The sequence below is a fragment of the Eumetopias jubatus genome, unplaced genomic scaffold, assembly GCF_037043125.1.
Source record: "Eumetopias jubatus isolate StellerSeaLion01/CBP00866 unplaced genomic scaffold, mEumJub1_p1.0 scaffold_122, whole genome shotgun sequence".
NCBI lineage: Eukaryota > Metazoa > Chordata > Mammalia > Carnivora > Otariidae > Eumetopias > Eumetopias jubatus.
The window spans coordinates 471,777-489,347 of record NW_028274928.1 but is presented as its reverse complement, the minus strand read 5'-3'; the positions used below and the strand labels follow the sequence as shown (position 1 = coordinate 489,347).

The window sequence follows — 17,571 nt, the reverse complement described above, 5'->3', positions numbered from 1 at the left end:
TTGGAATTTAGTAGACCTGAGAAAACCTTAGAAGTAACCAGTTTAGCAGACCCAAGGAAGCTAAATCCTAAGCCATCTGTGCTTGATTTATATCCTGGAATCTCCCAAAGTCTCAAGAGGTGGCACCACCAGATAAGGAGGTAGAGATGAAGTGGAGTAAGTTTAAGGTAAGGAGGGCTCGTTGAAGATCCTGTTGGTGAAGCATTTTGTTCTCTACACTTTTTCCCTCCATCCAAGGCACCAGGCTCTTTCCTAGCCCAAGAGAAGAGTGAGGGTGGTTCTCCAGAGAGTGAAACAGAGTCTGTGGCCTGGTGAAGTAGAGGATGGGGTGTGGGCTCACAGGCTCCCATCTCCCTTCACTTGGACAGCCAAGCTTCAATACCCCAAGGAGATCAGAAGAGTCTTATCTGGGGAGTCTGTCTAACCCAGGAGGAAAGCCCCACAGAAGCCAGCAGTAGGGTGTCCTCCATGAAAGGCCTGACTGGGTTACCCAGTAAGAAGTTGTCAGCCACCACCTATACACTCTTGGGTTTCACATGAGCATGTTTAATGCTTTGTTCTTTTTTTTCCCCCCAAGAATTTTATTTATTTGGGAGAGACAGAAGAGCCTATGCGAGCGAGGGGAGGAGCAGAGGGACAAACAGACTTCACGCTGAGTATGGAGCCCCATGTGGGGCTTGATGTCACAACCCTAAGATCATGACCTGAGCTGAAACCAAAAGTTGGAAGCCCTAATCAACTGATGTCCCAGTGCTTTATTCTTAAATATAAGCAGGCAGCTACGGTTCATCAGACTTCTGAGCCACATGAAAGGAGAGGTCAAAACAAGTAAGACCACCGGGGGAGACAATATACACAGAGAAAATATTTAAAAATAAACCTGTTGTTAATATCCTGAGAGAGACCAGGAGTGCAGTCATGACAAAGGCCAGGATTTCATAAAAATGGAGTATCTAGTGAACAGAAAGTGACTCTTGATAATTAGAAATAATGACTTATCTAAAAGACTGGAAGATAGAGAACTTTTTTAGAAGATAGGTCAAAATGACAAAAATAGGAGAAGAGTTTAGAATATTAGAGAACCAATTCAGGATATCTAACATCCAAATAATAGGAATTCCAGATGGAGAGAGGAGAGATTCCTAGATCCGAAGGATGTGAATTTGGAGATTGGAAGGGCTCATTAGTGCCCCACATAGTACGTGGAAAGGGACTCACTGCAAGAACATTGGGAACAAAGATCCCACACATTTCACAGGATGGAAAGCAGTTCACACTCAAGGGGACAAGAAGAAGAACTTTAGACTTCTCAGAAGCAGCATTAGAAGCTGGAAGACAATGGAACAATGACAATAATTCTGAAGGATAGTTTTACCCTAGATTTCCTTATTTAACCAAACTATAAGAGCAAAAGTAAAATATCCAGGCCCCTCAGAATACCAGGCTCCCGAGCAGGGTCCCTGAGGACTGGGGCGGTGGTGTGGCCTGAGCAGAAGCACAGCGGGGGAGAGTGGCAGGAGGTGGGATCAGACGCGGCAGGGGCCAGACCATGGTGCAGAATGTGGGTTTCACAGTCAGGGCAACGGATGAAGGGCTCCTCTGTGACCCCAGCGGCACTCAGCTCCCTGCGGGGCTTACTGACTTGCTCACTCTGCTCCCAACTTCACACACAACCAGCTTTGCTCTCGTTCACATTCAGACTCAAGACCATTCAGATATGCTTCCAATTCTAGAAAAAAATCTGTGCCTGATTTGATTTTGTCAAGAAAATAGCAGACGTGGTATGTGATATACCTACACGATGCAGGGAAGCTGCTGACAGTCACTCATTATGACCAACACGGCAATTCATACAGATCTACCTACTAAGAAACGCACCCTTGAGAAGCAACGTGGAGGACTCAGAGTCAGTGGAGAGAGTCCAGTCTGTAGGTAAGTTAAAGAAAATTAAAATAATCATAATGAGCTATTTGTCCATAAAGCTCACATCTTAAAAATCCTAAGAACTCGGCGGGTCAGAAAGAAGAGTTTTAATTGACAAGTACACAGACTTCCACAGGCAGGCAGGAAGTTTTCAAGAGTTCACAGGGTGCTGCTGGGCTTGGGGCGGAGTGGAAACCCAAGGAGCACCTTCTGGGTTCATCTGCGGTGCTCTCTTCAAATCATGAACGGTTAGGGCTTAATAAAACCACTGCTATTGTCATATAGCCGTAAGAATCTGTTATTTCACGAAATACTGAGTCACAAATAAACGTCAGTGGACTATTTTCGGCTGACGGCACACACCCTCAAGGCCCGTGAACAGAGAATGCGGATAATCTTCAAGGAAAAATAAAACACAAGTTCACTTTACAAGTGAAAACTATCATAGAAAATGTATCTTCAACTAAGACTGAAATACCACACAGGAAGCAGAAGGTTGAGTTTACACGCATTGTATATTTTGGTCAAATGTTCGTATAGTTTGCTTTTTAATGTTAAAAATCTCTAGAAGCTCAAACCTCAAACACTAAGTTGACAGAGTAATTATAATTATCATCACTATACTTAGTAATGTGCTAATTTATAGAATTTTAAAATTTAGACCTCCGCTCGTCTAGTAAAGTACTTTACAGTAACATGACCTATGAACAAAAAAACATTAAGCCTACCATTTTGAGAATTACAGAGATAGATCATAAGGTAATGGATACCAGTTACTTTAAGCTCATTTTATTGCTAACTGACCAACTGTGATTTTGTGATCAAGAGATCCATTTCAAATGAAGTGGAAAAGCTGTCTGCCATTTTAGACAGTCACGTGAACAAGAAGGCCACGGTGGCCCTCGCTGTCACACACACCGAAACGGAGCCCCTGGACTCTGCGCAGCGTCAGGAGTGTCAAGAAGGGGCGCCGCAGCCGAGCACAAGGCTGACCGGGGAGCAGGCGCCTCCTGGGGGCTCCTTCCTGACCAAACAGTCCCACCTGGCCTCACCTCACCGCCGGGAAATGTCGGAGGAGGGAACCCGAGCCCTGGAGCAACAGGAGGCCTATTTCCCTCAGTGCCACGGTGGGGCCAGGACCCCACTCAGCCCACCCGCTGCCTGCTGCATTCAGACTGTCCTGTGATACGACGGTGCAGTGGCGCTTGGCGGCACTCGGGCTCCCGGCTGAGCCAGGCCCTGCGCCTGCAGCGCTCCCCAGGGAACGCAGCCGCCCAAAAGGCCTCACACACTCCTGCCTGACTGAGGCGTATGTGTAGATCTTAATCTGAGCAAAAGAAAAGTCATTTTAATGAGAAGTTCTATCAAAAGTAATCAAAGCTTTTTCCTGTAAATTGTCATCTGTGGGAAATGGCACAGATACCGTTTTATCTGAATCTCCCCCCAAATTTTTCATTTTGGGACATCTTTAACCTCTTTTTGGGGGTGTGGAGCCCAATGTGGGGTCTAAATCCATGACCCCAAGATCAAGACCCGAGCTGAGACAAAGATTCGGATGCCCACTGAGGAAGCCATCCAGGCGCCCCATCCACCTCTTCCTGACACACCGTGGATGGCAAGGGATGGCACCAAGATCCTCACTGGCTGCACTCTCCCAACGCTGGGCACGTGGAGGGGAACATTCAAGTCTCTTCTAGGAATCTGGACCTCTGCCCTGGGCTTGAGACCAGTGTATTCTGTTGCCTGCAGACGATCCTACCTCAGACTCATCACAGATCTCCTCTACATGGATATATACAATGGAGGGTAACATTCCCCCTTCCTCGTCTTCCGGTGCCAGACAAAACAAAACAGAGAAATCTACTCTTTCTCAAGGAGGAGGAAACACTCCTTGGGACCACCTGTCACCTGAGCCAGAACTGCCGAAGGACTCCAGGCTCCTTTTCCCTTTCATTTCCCTTATCTCAATAATCAACTCTGGCCCACTCAACCTCCCCAATTCTCCGAACCCTCTTTCTATGCTCCATCAGGAAGAGGCATGGCTAACTGAATTTTACAGGATTAAGGCTAGGTATGACTTGTACTGATTTTTTAATTTCCAAATTTACCAGTTCTGTGATCTTGGACAAATGACACACTTGATCTTTCTGAGCCTGTCATAGTACCTCTAAAATGCCATCTACAGGGAAGGTCACTGTCGGTATCGGCACTCATGCATAAAAGCAGGTTACGGAATTATGTTACTGGAGCAGAATATCACTGTCTCAACAGTCGGGAGAAGGTTTTATAGAAAAGATGAGCCCTGAGCTAAAATGGAACGGACCCGGGCGGGCAGCATGTCGCGCACCACTAGGGGAAGGCGGGTCGTCAGCAAACCTCCTGAGCTTGGAAGGTACCGATGGCACGTAAGTGGAACAAAGGTGGGTACACACCTAAATCCACCGAGAGTCCACCTGAACCGCATCAACTACACACACAGACACAAAGAATGTACAGCCTTCGGCCCTAAGAAACAAAAAATCTGGTAAGGTATGAAAGTAGTTTAAATTGGCATATGCAAATTCTACATCACATTATTAAGTTTTTGAATGGGTGTGGGAAGATGAGAGATTGGAAATGAAATAGGAGAAATAAACGGAGCTTCGAGGTTCCAGATCAACTGAAGCAAAAAATGCCAGAGCCACAAGGAGAGTCAGAAGCTGCACACGAGGCAGCGGGATGCCCGGGAGTGTGCCAGGACCTGGGGCCCCCCAGAGGGCTCCGAGAACACACCCTTGCTCCGTGCCACACTTAGGGAGATGGGGGCACAGTAAGGACGGTCTTCAGGGAGACTCACCTTTTCGCCTTCTGTTCAGAGTGATGTCAGCCCCAGCTCCTCAACATCCCCCACAATCAAATATTAATCATAGGCTCAGATTATCAGGGTGAATGGCAACAGGTAATTTAGGCCTTCCCCACCATTCAGAGTTGTTTCAGTGTTTACGTGGGGGGGCCACGTGAACTACTGCATACACTATGCGCCAGCTGGAGTCGAGAGGGTGTGTGTGTGTGTGTGTGTGTGTGTGTGTGTGTGTGTGTGTGTGTGTGTGTGTACTGACAGGTAAAACACACCATACAGCAACAGCATAAAGATATTTATGCAGGAGTGAGGCCAAATATTTTGTGTCAATACGTGAAAGAGATAAATATTCCTATTAAAGGGCCAGCACTTCCTGTAGTTCATAAATAAGAGTACTAATTAAATGCAATTTGGTACACCTTAAAATGAAATGTCTCTGGTAGTCTAAGAATAAAGGAATGGCAAAGGTGTATAAGACCCCAAATTAAGCATGTAGCGGTTGTGTCAAAATATTCATAAGAAAGCTATAACCAGGCTAAAAAAGACCAGATGAACAGGTGGAAGGCAGGGATGCCTGGGTGGCTCAGTCAGTTAAGTGTCTGCCTTCAGCTCAGGTCATGATCCCAGGGTCCTGGGATCGAGCCCCACATGGGGCTCCCTGCTCGGCGGGGAGCCTGCTTCTCCCTCTGCCTGCCCTGCCTGCCCCCTCCCCTGTTTGTGCACGCAGTCTCTCTCTGACAACCAAATAAATAAAATCTATAAAAAAAAAAAAAGAAAAAAGGTTGAAGGCAGAAAATCAGATGCTTTTCAAGGTTGGAAAAGCTCAGCTCAACTCTCTACCCGAAGGGGACAGTAACCACAGTGAAACCAGGGCAGAGTATAGGACTGGGAGGAAACGCCCCCTAGTGCCCCCACGATGGAGCCCTGCAAATAGAGCGGGGACGAGTCACGCCCTTGCTGGGCTGCAAGGCTGCAGCAGCAGAGGCACACCCCTGCTCTGAGGTCGGACCGGGGCACTGGGCCTTGAATATCCAGGCTACGCACAGTGAGGCAGTGCTGGGTTCTGGGTTCTGGGAGCACCAGTGCACTCTCAGTTTTCCTGAATCAGTTTCAATAAAGTGTGTAATTACGGGAGCAGAACATGAGCCTGAGACCGCTAACACCATCTGTGCAGGCAGGTGAGGAAGATGGGGCACAGAAGACACTTAAGCGGAAGAAGGCAGAGTCAGCAGACGGGGAGAAGACCCAGAGGGCACTGGGCTTCTTGTTCGAGCCACACCCAACAGATCGCTCTTCTCATCTTCTTTGCACCTGTTTGACACACAAAGTCCCCCTTTAACTTAACTTACAAACCGCATCTATAGATCTTTCATGAAAAAGTACCACAGTCTAATGAAAAGGCAAATGAGATAAATATATTTGCAAATATGAAAGAGCTGTTCGTTATCATATGAAAAGACAACACAAACTGAAACAAGAAGAGCCAGAAGGACAAAGGCCTGAAGAGTGAATCCAGCTACTGGTGCAGTAAAGACCACTTTACCCTGAGAAGGAACAGAAGAGACCAATTGAGGCCACAGCAGGAGTGAGGTGTCCTCAACCCAAGAATGCAAACTCACAGCCCCCAGACTCCAGAGCCTGAGACCTCCACCTCCAAGTATATACCAACTCTCGTGGATGGTGATGACAGTGTTTTGCTTTTTTGTAACGTTTTCTTTTTAAAGATTTTATTTATTTATTTGACAGAGAGAGACACAGTGAGAGAGGGAACACAAGCAGGGGGAGTGGGAGAGGGAGAAGCAGGCTCCCCGTGGAGCAGGGAGCCCGATGCGGGGCTCGATCCCAGGACCCTAGGACCATGACCTGAGCCGAAGGCAGACGCTCAATGACTGAGCCACCCAGGCGCCCCGCTTTTTTGTAACTCCTAACTTTGAAGTTGTTTTTAGACTCACAGAAGTAGCAAAACCAGGGGAGTTCCTGGGTGCTCCCCCAGTGGTGACACCTTAGGGCATGAAACACACTCTGCACAGCCAGTGTTACAACACGATTAAGTCAAACGCAGGCTTCATTCAGGCTCTGTCAGGTTTTACACACACTCTTCTGCTTTATGGGTCCCAAGGACAGATTCGTGTTACACCCTGTCCACCATCGGGATCAGACAGTTCCATCTCACAGTCCTCAGGTTAACCCCCAACAGTGCTAGCTGCCCCCAACCCGAACCCTGGCAACTGCTGAACTGTCCGTCATTATAATTTTCTAACTTTAAGAACATCCTATAAATGCCCAAGTTGTTCTATGTATCAATACTTTATTCCTTTTTATGAATGGATAGTATTCATCGTATAGATAGACCATAATTTATCCAGGTCACATTTTTTTTTTACTGTCACCTTGCATTCCCCAAATTTGCTATGATATAGTTGCACTTTGTTGTTAAAACAAAGCCTGCTGCATTCTCAAGAATAAAGTTTATCACATTTGGGGCCTGAAAACTTTACCTACCCTTGGAAAGTACTGCCAACAAAGTTAATCAGAGAGTTTCATTCAAATTTGTCTAACTTTCATTATACAAAACTGCAAGAAAGTTCTGGGATCTTGGGTAACGGTAGGCTATACTATTTGAACCAATGTTCCCACTGAAAACAGTAAGAAATACTGTATAAAATGTTTTTGAAATTTCTTAAAAGAAATAAGGCACTGACTAGATACGAATTTCTGGGTCGAACCCTCATCAGTTTCCACAAAGGTTAAGTGATCACGGGCCAGGCCCCAAGAATTTGAATTCTCTCTTCAACAGACTACCTGTGCAGGAGCAAAAACAAAGACCGGGACCATCAAAAGGTGGAGGTCCAACAAGAGGCCCTTCTTTCCCTGAGAGGCAGGGCTGTGAGGGGCTACACTGTCACACTAAGGGGGAAGCTGGAAAGCGAGGCAGGTGCATGTGGAGATGGCACCAGGCTCACATGATTCAGTGACTGTGAATCTCCAATTTGGGGGAAGATGTTCCAAGACAGGTGGTACCTCCAAGTACACCGCAGAAGCAAGTGTAGAGTTTTCAGAAACACGTCACTTTCATCTTTGATCTCCCATTACTCATATAATTAGCTTTTCAAATACAATTACCAAAGAAAACCTCCCCAAATAAACCAAAAACAAAACACAACAACAAACAGCACAGCACTCAGGGGACTGTACTAGGAGCGAGAGCCAGAAGGGAAAAACAAGAGGAAGGATCAACAAAAGCAGCAGATCCCACACGTGACTGACACAGGCTGTAAAACAGGGAACGTACGGAAAACCAGAAAGACATGTGCAAGGCAGAGACAAACATAAAAATGAATAAATCAATGTGATGAAGACACCAAACAGAATTTCCCAAACTAAAAAGTATCAATAACTGAAATTAAGAACTCAATTGGTTTGACAGAGGCCTAGACGCAGCCACAGATGAGATCAGTGACTTGGAAGTCGGATTGCTGGGAATGATACAAAATGGAGAATGGGGACAGAAGGTGGAAAATAGGGAAAAACAGGAGAAAGAAAGTGGGGTTAGGACACTGAACAAATCCCACATTCATGTCCCCAAAAGAGAGGGGACAGAGCAGTATATAAAAGGAGACAACAACCAGTTTTCTGGGATGGGAAAGGACCAATCCACAGACTGGTGCATTCGAGAAACGCACCAAATCCTAAGCATTATATGAAAAGCAGCTTCTGTCCCCACACAGCGCCCAAGCCCAGAGCAACAAGACACAGGTCGGAAAACTGCTGCAGGGCGGAGGGCACCAAGGAGCAGCGTGGGGCACGCAGGTGGAACTGTTTCAGGAAGGAAAGCCAAACAGAAATCTAGAGCATTCCCAACAAACCCATAGTAAACAAAACAATAAATTTTTGACAGAAGGAAAATCATTCTACATGAAAGGCCTGACGTATAAGAAGAAATGAAAAAACACACGGATACACCAAAGTGCATAAAGAATGTAGAAAACGACAGTATCTTTGGGACTTAAGAATGACTTGAATTTAAATACACGACAAAAGTGGCACAAGGTCGAAAGGGTGCAGGGAGGTAAACGTTACTCTGAGACAATATGTAAAGGAAGTAACTACCTGCAGATTTGATAGATTGAGAATAATGATCTCAGTTCACAGGCTAACTACTAAAAGAATAAATATGGCTTAAAATCTTCTAAACTAGTAGAGAAGAAAGTGGAACTCTACTAGAATTATAAAATGGTAAGACAGGAGAAAAATACAGAGCAGGTGAGTCATACTAAAAAAACAAAATAAGATGATAGGTTTAAACCAGAAATACAACAGAATCACAATAAGTGTGTAGGCACAGTTTGTCAGAGTAGGTAAAAATGAAACGTAAGAGACACACATATACACACACACACAGAAGGGAAAGTGCATATTTAACCTATGGTCATGGTCTGGGGGTTATGGGGTCAAGCCCCGTGTCAGGCTCTGTGCTCAGCTTGGAGTCTGCTTGAGGATTCTCTCCCTCCCTCTCCCTCTCTCTCCCCCATTCTCTCTCTCTCTCTCTCAAATAAATAACTTTAAAAAAAAAAGGCTTTAGCAGAGACAAAGTCACTTTATAATGAGAAAATGCTTAATTCAGCAGAAATATTTAACAGTTTAAATTTGTATACATCTGATATCAAAGCCACAAAATATATAATGCCAGCAATAGAATTCCAGAGAAAATAGATTCCCAATACCAATGGGAGATTTCCACCTGACGCTTTGCAAGTGTGACAGAAGGCACAGAAAAGCCAGCGGGGGTGCGGAGAAACTAAAAAACAAGATTAACAATCTCGGCCTAACAGACGTGCACACATTCCAGCAATCCAGCACCCAGGTTTAAGTCAACTAGACACCCAGCCCTACAATGCATCTCAGCAAAGCGCATGCATCTGAAATGACTAAGATACATTCTTTGACAACAACATAAAAAAATAAATATGAACACAGATAATAATTAGGAAATGCAAATATGCTTATAATAACCACAGGTCAAAGAAGAAATCACAGTGGAAATTCTGTACTGACAGTAACAAAAATACCACGTACAGAAGCATCTGGGATGTAGCCAAAGCAGTACTTCTGTGTGAATTTATAGCCTCAATGACATATTCAGAATGGGAAAAAAGGCTGAAAACTCGTAACTGAAACATCTATCTCAAGAAGAATAACACAAACCAAAAAAGGTGTGAGGAGAGAAGATAACAATAAATTAGAGAAATATTATATAGCACAAAGAATCAATAAAGCCTAGAGAAGGTTTTCCCAAAAGACTTCTACAGCTGATACACCTGCTGGAAGACTGATCAAGAAAAACAGAAAAGAGGAACAAGTATCAAGAGTGAGTGACAAAGATCAACCCCACAGACCCTACACATTTGAGGTCAAAGGAAAACATTATCAACAGGCTTGTGGGAATACACCTTAATACGGGCACAGGGGACATATTTCCTGAGAACTGTTAACTGCAAAACTGACTGAAGAAGAAATTAAAAACTTGAAATCAACTTTTTAACTATTTAACTATTTACAACTACTTGATAAATATATTTAACCTATTAAAGACATCCACTCTGCCAAATATCTTTTCACAGTAAAAAATTCAGGCCTCCCTAATGTGTCAATATCAAGGAATAAATCATTATAATTTTACAGAAAATATTTTAGAGAGGAGAAAATGAAAGAAGACTTGTCAATGTACTCATGAGAATGGCATGCTCCTGACACTAAACACCATCAGGAAAGTTACAGCGGAGTCAATCATATGGACCAATGCAAAAATTCCACAAAAAATGCAAACAATGGGACCCAGTAACACAAAAAGAATGGTATATCATGATTAAGTTGCATCTTTCCCCCAAAGAATAAAGGCAGGTACCACATTAGAAAGCCAAACAATATAATTTTTCATAATAAAATATTAAGGAAAAATTTAAAGATAAAATATCATTTCAATAGATTTTAAAAATCTATCGAAAACTATAATCATAATTTTAAAACAAATTTTAGCCAAATAGTAATAGGAAAAACTTCCTCAGGGGGCGCCTGGGTGGCTCAATCAGTTAAGCGACTGCCTTCAGCTCAGGTCATGATCTCAGGGTCCTGGGATGGAGCCCACATCGGGCTCCCTGCTCAGAGGGAGTCTGCTTCTCCCTCTCCCTCTGCTGCTCCCCACCTGCCCCCCGCTCGTGCTCTCTCTCTTGCTCAAATAAAATCTTTAAAAAAAAAACTTCCTTAGGATAAAAATGGTTTCTATAAAAACATAGAGCATACTTGATGAAATCTTGGAAGTTTTGCCTTTTATGATGGAAACAAAAGCAGAGTCTATTATTAGTACTTCTGCTTAACATTGTATCAGGAATCTTTGATACAGTGATCAGGAAAAGAAATAAATGGTGCAGGAATCAAAACTGTCATTATTTACTGATGATACAATTACCTTAGAGAAAGTCCAATAAACCCCAGATTAATAATTGAAATCAATAAAGTTTTACCAAAATTGATGGATTCAATCATTTTATAGAAGTCACTTGATTTCTCCATACCAGTAACAAATACAAAGGAAACAGTTCCTTCAAAACCCATAGTATTTACAACAGCATTTGAAAAATATCAAGTATCTAAGAACAGCTCTAATAAAAGTTGTGCAAGATTTCTACGGAGAAATTTTTTAAAATTTGAGATACGGCAGAAGACCTAAAAAATTAAGAGTTACGTTGGGGCACCTGGGTGGCTCAGTCGGATGAGCAGCTGACTCGTGATTTCGGCTCAGTTCATGATCTCAGGGTCATGGGATCGAGCCCTGTGTTGGGCTCCATGGTCATCAGGGAGTCTGCTTGAGATTCTCTCCCTCTGCCCGCCCCCCCATAAATGAATTTTTTTTTCTTTAGATTTTATTTCTTTATTTGACAGAGAGAGACATGGCAAGAGACGGAACACAAGCAGGGGGAGTGGGAGAGGGAGAAGCAGGCTCCCCGCCGAGCAGGGAGCCTGATGCGGGGCTCGATCCCAGGACCCTGAGAGCATGACCTGAGCCGAAGGCAGACAATGACTGAGCCACCCAGGCGCCCCTGAATAAAAAAAGTCTTAAAAAAAAATTTAGAGATAGGCTAGATTCATGGTCTGAAGATACAGTATTAAATGCAAACAGCCAGTGAGAACAAGGCTGCTCTTGAAGAGCACGAGGAGGAAGGCCCTTTCTAGGAACCACTAACTCAGGACAAAGGTGTGTGAGTTCTGGCTCAGGAATAGACAAACCCCCAAGGGGACAGCACAGGAGACCCAGAGTGGCCTGTGCGTGTCTGAGTCCTAGCGTACGACGGAGGGGCTCTCGTCACTGAGGAACAGTCTTTCTTACAAGGTCTGCTGAGACAACTGGTGTGGAAAGCAGTGACACATGAAAATCCTGTTTCACACTATTAAAAAACCCACCACTTCCAGCGGTCAGACAACCCTGCCATGCTTTCAGAAGCTAATGCAGGAGGGTAGCTTCATCATCCAGAGCCCAGAACGGCTCTCTGAACAACATAAAGAGAGTGTAACCAACAGCAAAAAAGACTTATAAATTTGACTCTGCAAAATTAACATTTTTTCATAATTTCACCAATAGTAAAACTTCAAGCTATAGATTGAGAAAGACTATCAGTAAAACACGGACCTGAAAAGAACACCCGTATCCTGCCCAGTAGGGCCAACTCTTTCAGGTTAGGAGAGCTGGGGACAGTCTTTTGTGACTGGATGCTCCACTCTCTGGCCCTGTGGGTCCAGGCCTGTGCACCTGTGGCCACAGTGATTCTTCCTTTCTCCGCAAGGGTAGCACCAGTTTGCAGCGGGGCAGCTCTATCAGCCTGTTTCCTGCCTGTCGGATTTGGGGGGTCCAAAAGGCTTCCCTCATTTTAGCCTGTCTCTGTTCCTTCCAGCCCAAGCTGGTAGTGCTCCTGCTGATCCAGGATTCTCAAAAACTCTGTGCTTCTCCAATGTGTGTTATGGGGGTCCACACCACCTGACAAGAGGCTTCTGCACACATCTCTCCTTGGATAACCCCATCTGCTCCAGGCTCTGGCCAAGTGGGTGAGTGAGTCCATGAGTTACATACCTAACCTCTTCAGCAAAGAGCTGTCCAGTGACACCCTTGGCCTCTATCCTGTGCATGCTTTACAAACCGTGAATTTTCTATATTAGTATCTTTTGCAATCTGGATAGGCTGCAAATTTCCAACACCATTGACTGGTTTCCTAGGTTGGAAACACTTTTTTCCCCAAGCATGCTAAATGGAAAAGGAGGCCCTACTGAGATGTTAAGAGAGTTCATTTCTAGGTTCCGAAGCAAATTCTGTACCCATGTTACCTGACATTTTCGATACTTGATTCTTACTGTGCAGTGCTCTGAGCAGAGCTGGGTACTCACTCCTTCAGGCAGTTAGGTGGCAGAATGGGGGCCCCGCTGCCCAAGCCACAGGGCCCCCACCGATTGCAGTGCTTTAGACAAGACGGGCCCATGTGTTTCTCAGAAGGGACAGAGTCCTCACTGTCAGCACCTTTCTACCCCCATCACCCATGCGTGCCCCCGTGAGAGTAAAGGTCCCTCTGACCCAGCACTGATAGGACAGTTTTCTGGACCATCAGCTAGAACGTGACACAACACTTGGAAATCATGTGGGGAGAAGAGCGACTGAACCAACAAGCAACCACCAGTGCCTGGCCTGACGGAGCCATGAAGAACTCTGATGGTGTGTGTGTTGTTACGAGTGACACAAACAATGCAGGGAACATATATCCATTTCAATTACAAGACTTAAACCCTGTAATGTTTTCCTTGAAAGACAAAGTAAATTATATCAGGTGGCTCAAAAATATTTTATTCTGTCGAGAAAAATTTCTAGGAAACAGCCTAAGTTTGTTAAATTTGAAAAGCCTTTGAACCCACCAAACACACCAGAAACAGACTCACAGACACAGAGAACAAATGGGTGTTTACCACAGGAAAGGGGGCTGGGGAAGGGTGAAGCAGATGAAGGGGATTAACAAGTACGATCCTCCAGTTAAAAAATAAGGGAGTCACGGGGATGAAACGTGCAGCCCAGGGAGTGTAGTTGGTAAGACTGTGGTAACTGCACGGTCACCGGCAGGGGGCAGACTTACTGCAGGGAGCGCCTGGTAAGGCGTGGAGCTGTCCAATCGCTATGCTGGACACCTGAAACTAACGGAACACTGGACTTCCATTAAAAACATGTGTTAGGTCAATAGAGGAAAAAGCATTTAACTTTCCAAAATTGTGCACTTTCAAAAAAAATTTTTTTAAATCTATCCTTTATTAAATTGAAAAGCGTATTTGGCAAATACTGAAACATTACTATTCATATTTTATGGAAACTTTGCAAAAGGAAAACAAACTTTGTTGAATCAAATGTAAACATGAAGTCCTTAAATCAGCATCCTAGGCTTTTCACATTTTACAGTTTTCATTTCTTCTGCCACATTTGTCTAACTGGATTCTCAAACTGTGAAAAACAAGACAAAGGATCATGTTGAAGTAGGCGTGAGACATTTTGGAGCTAAAAAGAGGTGCAGGTATAATTCTGTCTAGTAAGTCTCTCCACACTTGACTGAACATGTAAATATAAAACTGTTGACTGGAGGGGCCGCCTGGGTGTGTCAGTCACTGAGCATCTGCCTTCGGCTCAGGTCGTGGTCCCAGGGTCCTGGGATCGAGCCCCACATCGGGCTCCCTGCTCCGCGGGGAGCCTGCTTCTGCCTCTCTCTCTGCCCCTCCCCCGGCTTGTGTTCCTGCTCTCGCTGTGTCTTTCTCTCTCTCTGTCAAATAAATAAATAAAATTAAAAAAAAAGAAAACACCAAGAAACTGTTGACTGCAAAACCAGAACAAGACAAACTTGCAGAAACTTAGTACATTCCTCATTTTGTAAACAGACTTTTAAAAAGGCTATATAAGCTAAACAAACAAAAACAAAGATCTGTTTTTGTGTAAATGCTGGTATATTTACATATATGTAAACATGCACATTCATATTTATAAGTCTGTATATGTACACGTATCTGAAAAGTTTTAGTTTTTACCAATAGTAAAATTACAGATACCTATTTCTTTCTCTTTTATTAGATATTATCTAATTTTTTACTATAAATATATATACAACTGAAATCCAAAAAAAAAACATTGAAAGTTAGTATCAGCCTAAAAATGCTTATAATGTATATTTCATACCTATAGTTCATTTTTCCTGTTAATTTGACAAAAGAAATGGGAAGTCTCTTTATACTGTCATTATGCTGAAGAAATGAGAGTCCATAGGAATAAAATATTTCACTAAAAAATATAATAAAAATTTGAATAGTGTTCAGTGGTTTCCACTGGTTAAATACGGAAATGCTCCCGAAAAAAGAAGGAACAAAGTCCCCAAGAGGCCTTCTGCACTATGAGAGTCTTGAAAGGGACATCAGAAAAACACCTTAGAACTGACAAAAGCAACACAAATGAAGAAAAACAAGATTAATGAAGCAAAAACACAAACCAAGGCAAAACAAAACAATACAGGATTTACTAAGAAAATAGGTGTTTGCTCGATGGATGCAGGAGTAGGAGACTTTTGTGGGCAGCTGAAGGAGAGTAGAGGAGTGTGCTAACAGGCTAACACCTGCAGTGCCAGTCCCTGTGGACACAGCCTGAGCAGGGGAGGAGGGGGCTCCCCACCAGGCAGGGGGACTCGCACCAGGGAAGGGGGCTGGTTCACACCGGGCGGGGGGCTTGCACTGGGCAGGGGCGTTGGCTCATACTGGGTAGGGGGGGTTGGATCATTCCAGGCAGGGGGGCTCACAGGGGTAGTGGGGTTGGTTCACACTGGGCAGGGGGGTTGGCTCACACTGGGTAGGGGGGTTGGCTCACACTGGGTAGGGGGTTGGGTCACACCAGGCAAGGGTGTTCCCACTGGGGAGTAGGGTTGGTTCACACCAGACAGGTGGGCTTGCACTGGGCAAGGGGGCTGGTTCACACTGGGCAGTGGGGTTCACACCAGGCAGGGGGGTTGGTTCACACCGGGCAGGGGGGCTGGTTCACACTGGGCAGGGGCCTCCTGTTGGGCAGTGGGGCCCCAAGCTCACACCTTCCAGCACTAAGTGCTGCTGGTGCCTAGTGGGCTGTGTGTGGGGTGCTAGGCATGTGGCCTTCTTTCCCGTGGCAATTGTAGAAGGAATCCTTGTCGGCCTCAGACTCGAGTCAGGAAGCTCCTGGGGAAAGCTGTGACATTCATTCAAAGCAGAAATGACATCAAGGTCCTTGATCTAGGGAGCAACAAAGTCAAGCTACATCAGCAGATACAATCCACAGAAATGGGTGGTGGAGTGGACATAGAGAGTAAGGGAAGGGAGGCTTCCAATGCTAGTTTTGGGAAACATACCCACTGGTGTGCCACGTCTGGCAGGGAACTCTGTATTGCATTTACTGTAAAAGAGTGAAAACACCAGCAACACAGACTTATCACATTTGCAAGCTGACTTTCCTTCGGGGCCGTTCTTTCCAAGCCCTGCACTGAGGATGTGGTGTGTGCCATGCACCAGGCTGGGGCTGCTGGAGCGGCAGTAAGCTGAGCCAAGGCCCTCTCTGCCGGGTTCCACGCACGCGTCGGGCCTACGACTGCATCCATGTCCCCAGGGGACACTGGGTGACGTGCCGGGTGCAGATCAGGGCTGTGGGGGGATGGTGACTAGGCATCCGGGCTGCGTGCGTTCAGACCAGGAACTGCCCGCTGGACCGTCCCATCTGAAGGAGTTGGCTCGGGAAGACTGATCAATGGCTATATTCTGCCTGTTTCCACTTACCCAGTGAGTTTCTGGGGACAAAGCTCTGTCACCAGAGCCCCCTGCTGGCACTCGGTATGCATCTAGGTGCTAACGACGACACTGCATGATAGCTCAACCAATGGTCTGCACACTCGCAGCTCCTCAGAGCAGGGCGGGAACTCTGTGCCGGGTCCGTTCAGTGAGGGTGTGAGGAGCCCTGGGGCATGCCCTGCACTCTGTTCTAAGCATGGAGCCAAACGCAGCCCCTATCCTCACGGAGCGTGGTGAGCACAGAGCATCAGAAAAGCAAGACCAAGTATCAGTGACCAGTGGAAACGTCAGCAGAATTAAAACAGGCTGATGTGATACGCCAAGAGGCTAGTTGGCAGTGAGCACCGAGCCCAGGTTAGGAGAGGCTTCCTGCAGCTGAGAAGGGCCAAGCCTGGAGTGTGGTGTGGTGGTGGAGGGAGACACACAGGGCTGGGAAGGCAGGCTGGCCACAGCAGGCACGACGCTGAGGCAGTCAAGGGGAGAGCGGCCACGGGAGCAAGTGTTCCAGTTCCAGCAGAAACAGCCGCGAATGCACAAGACTGCGTGTTCTTGGAGGAGTAGAGACAAGCTCCCCGTCTCAAACAGCAAGTGGGGCTGGATGCGTGAGCGGGCTGTACACAGGACACTGTCGTGGGCACAGCACCCTGGGGGCACGCTACAGCTCCACTTAGATGTACGTAAGTGAAAGAGACTTCACCTTTAGACAAACTTTTGGAGAAAGCTGGTCTGTAAAGAAGCCTTTCCCTTCAGAATGTTTACATCCTTGCGCAAGACTGTTCTAGTCTATGTTACTCTGTTCTGTGTTACAAAAGATGCTTATTCTAGCTTCATGCTTTATACATGATTAGGCTTGAATTGCTCATTCATGTAAAAATTTTCAGTCTTACATATGAAGCATTTTTTAAAATATACTTTGTGGAAATATTTTAGAATGGACT

General features: G+C 45.3%; 1 protein-coding gene across 1 annotated transcript in view; it reads right to left on the bottom strand.

The window, feature by feature from the left end:
• The window catches only part of LOC148161592 (putative phospholipid-transporting ATPase IIB), an 88,237-nt gene that overhangs the window by 12,190 nt on the left and 58,476 nt on the right, over positions 1-17,571 (bottom strand). The gene's annotated exons all lie outside the window — the stretch shown is intronic.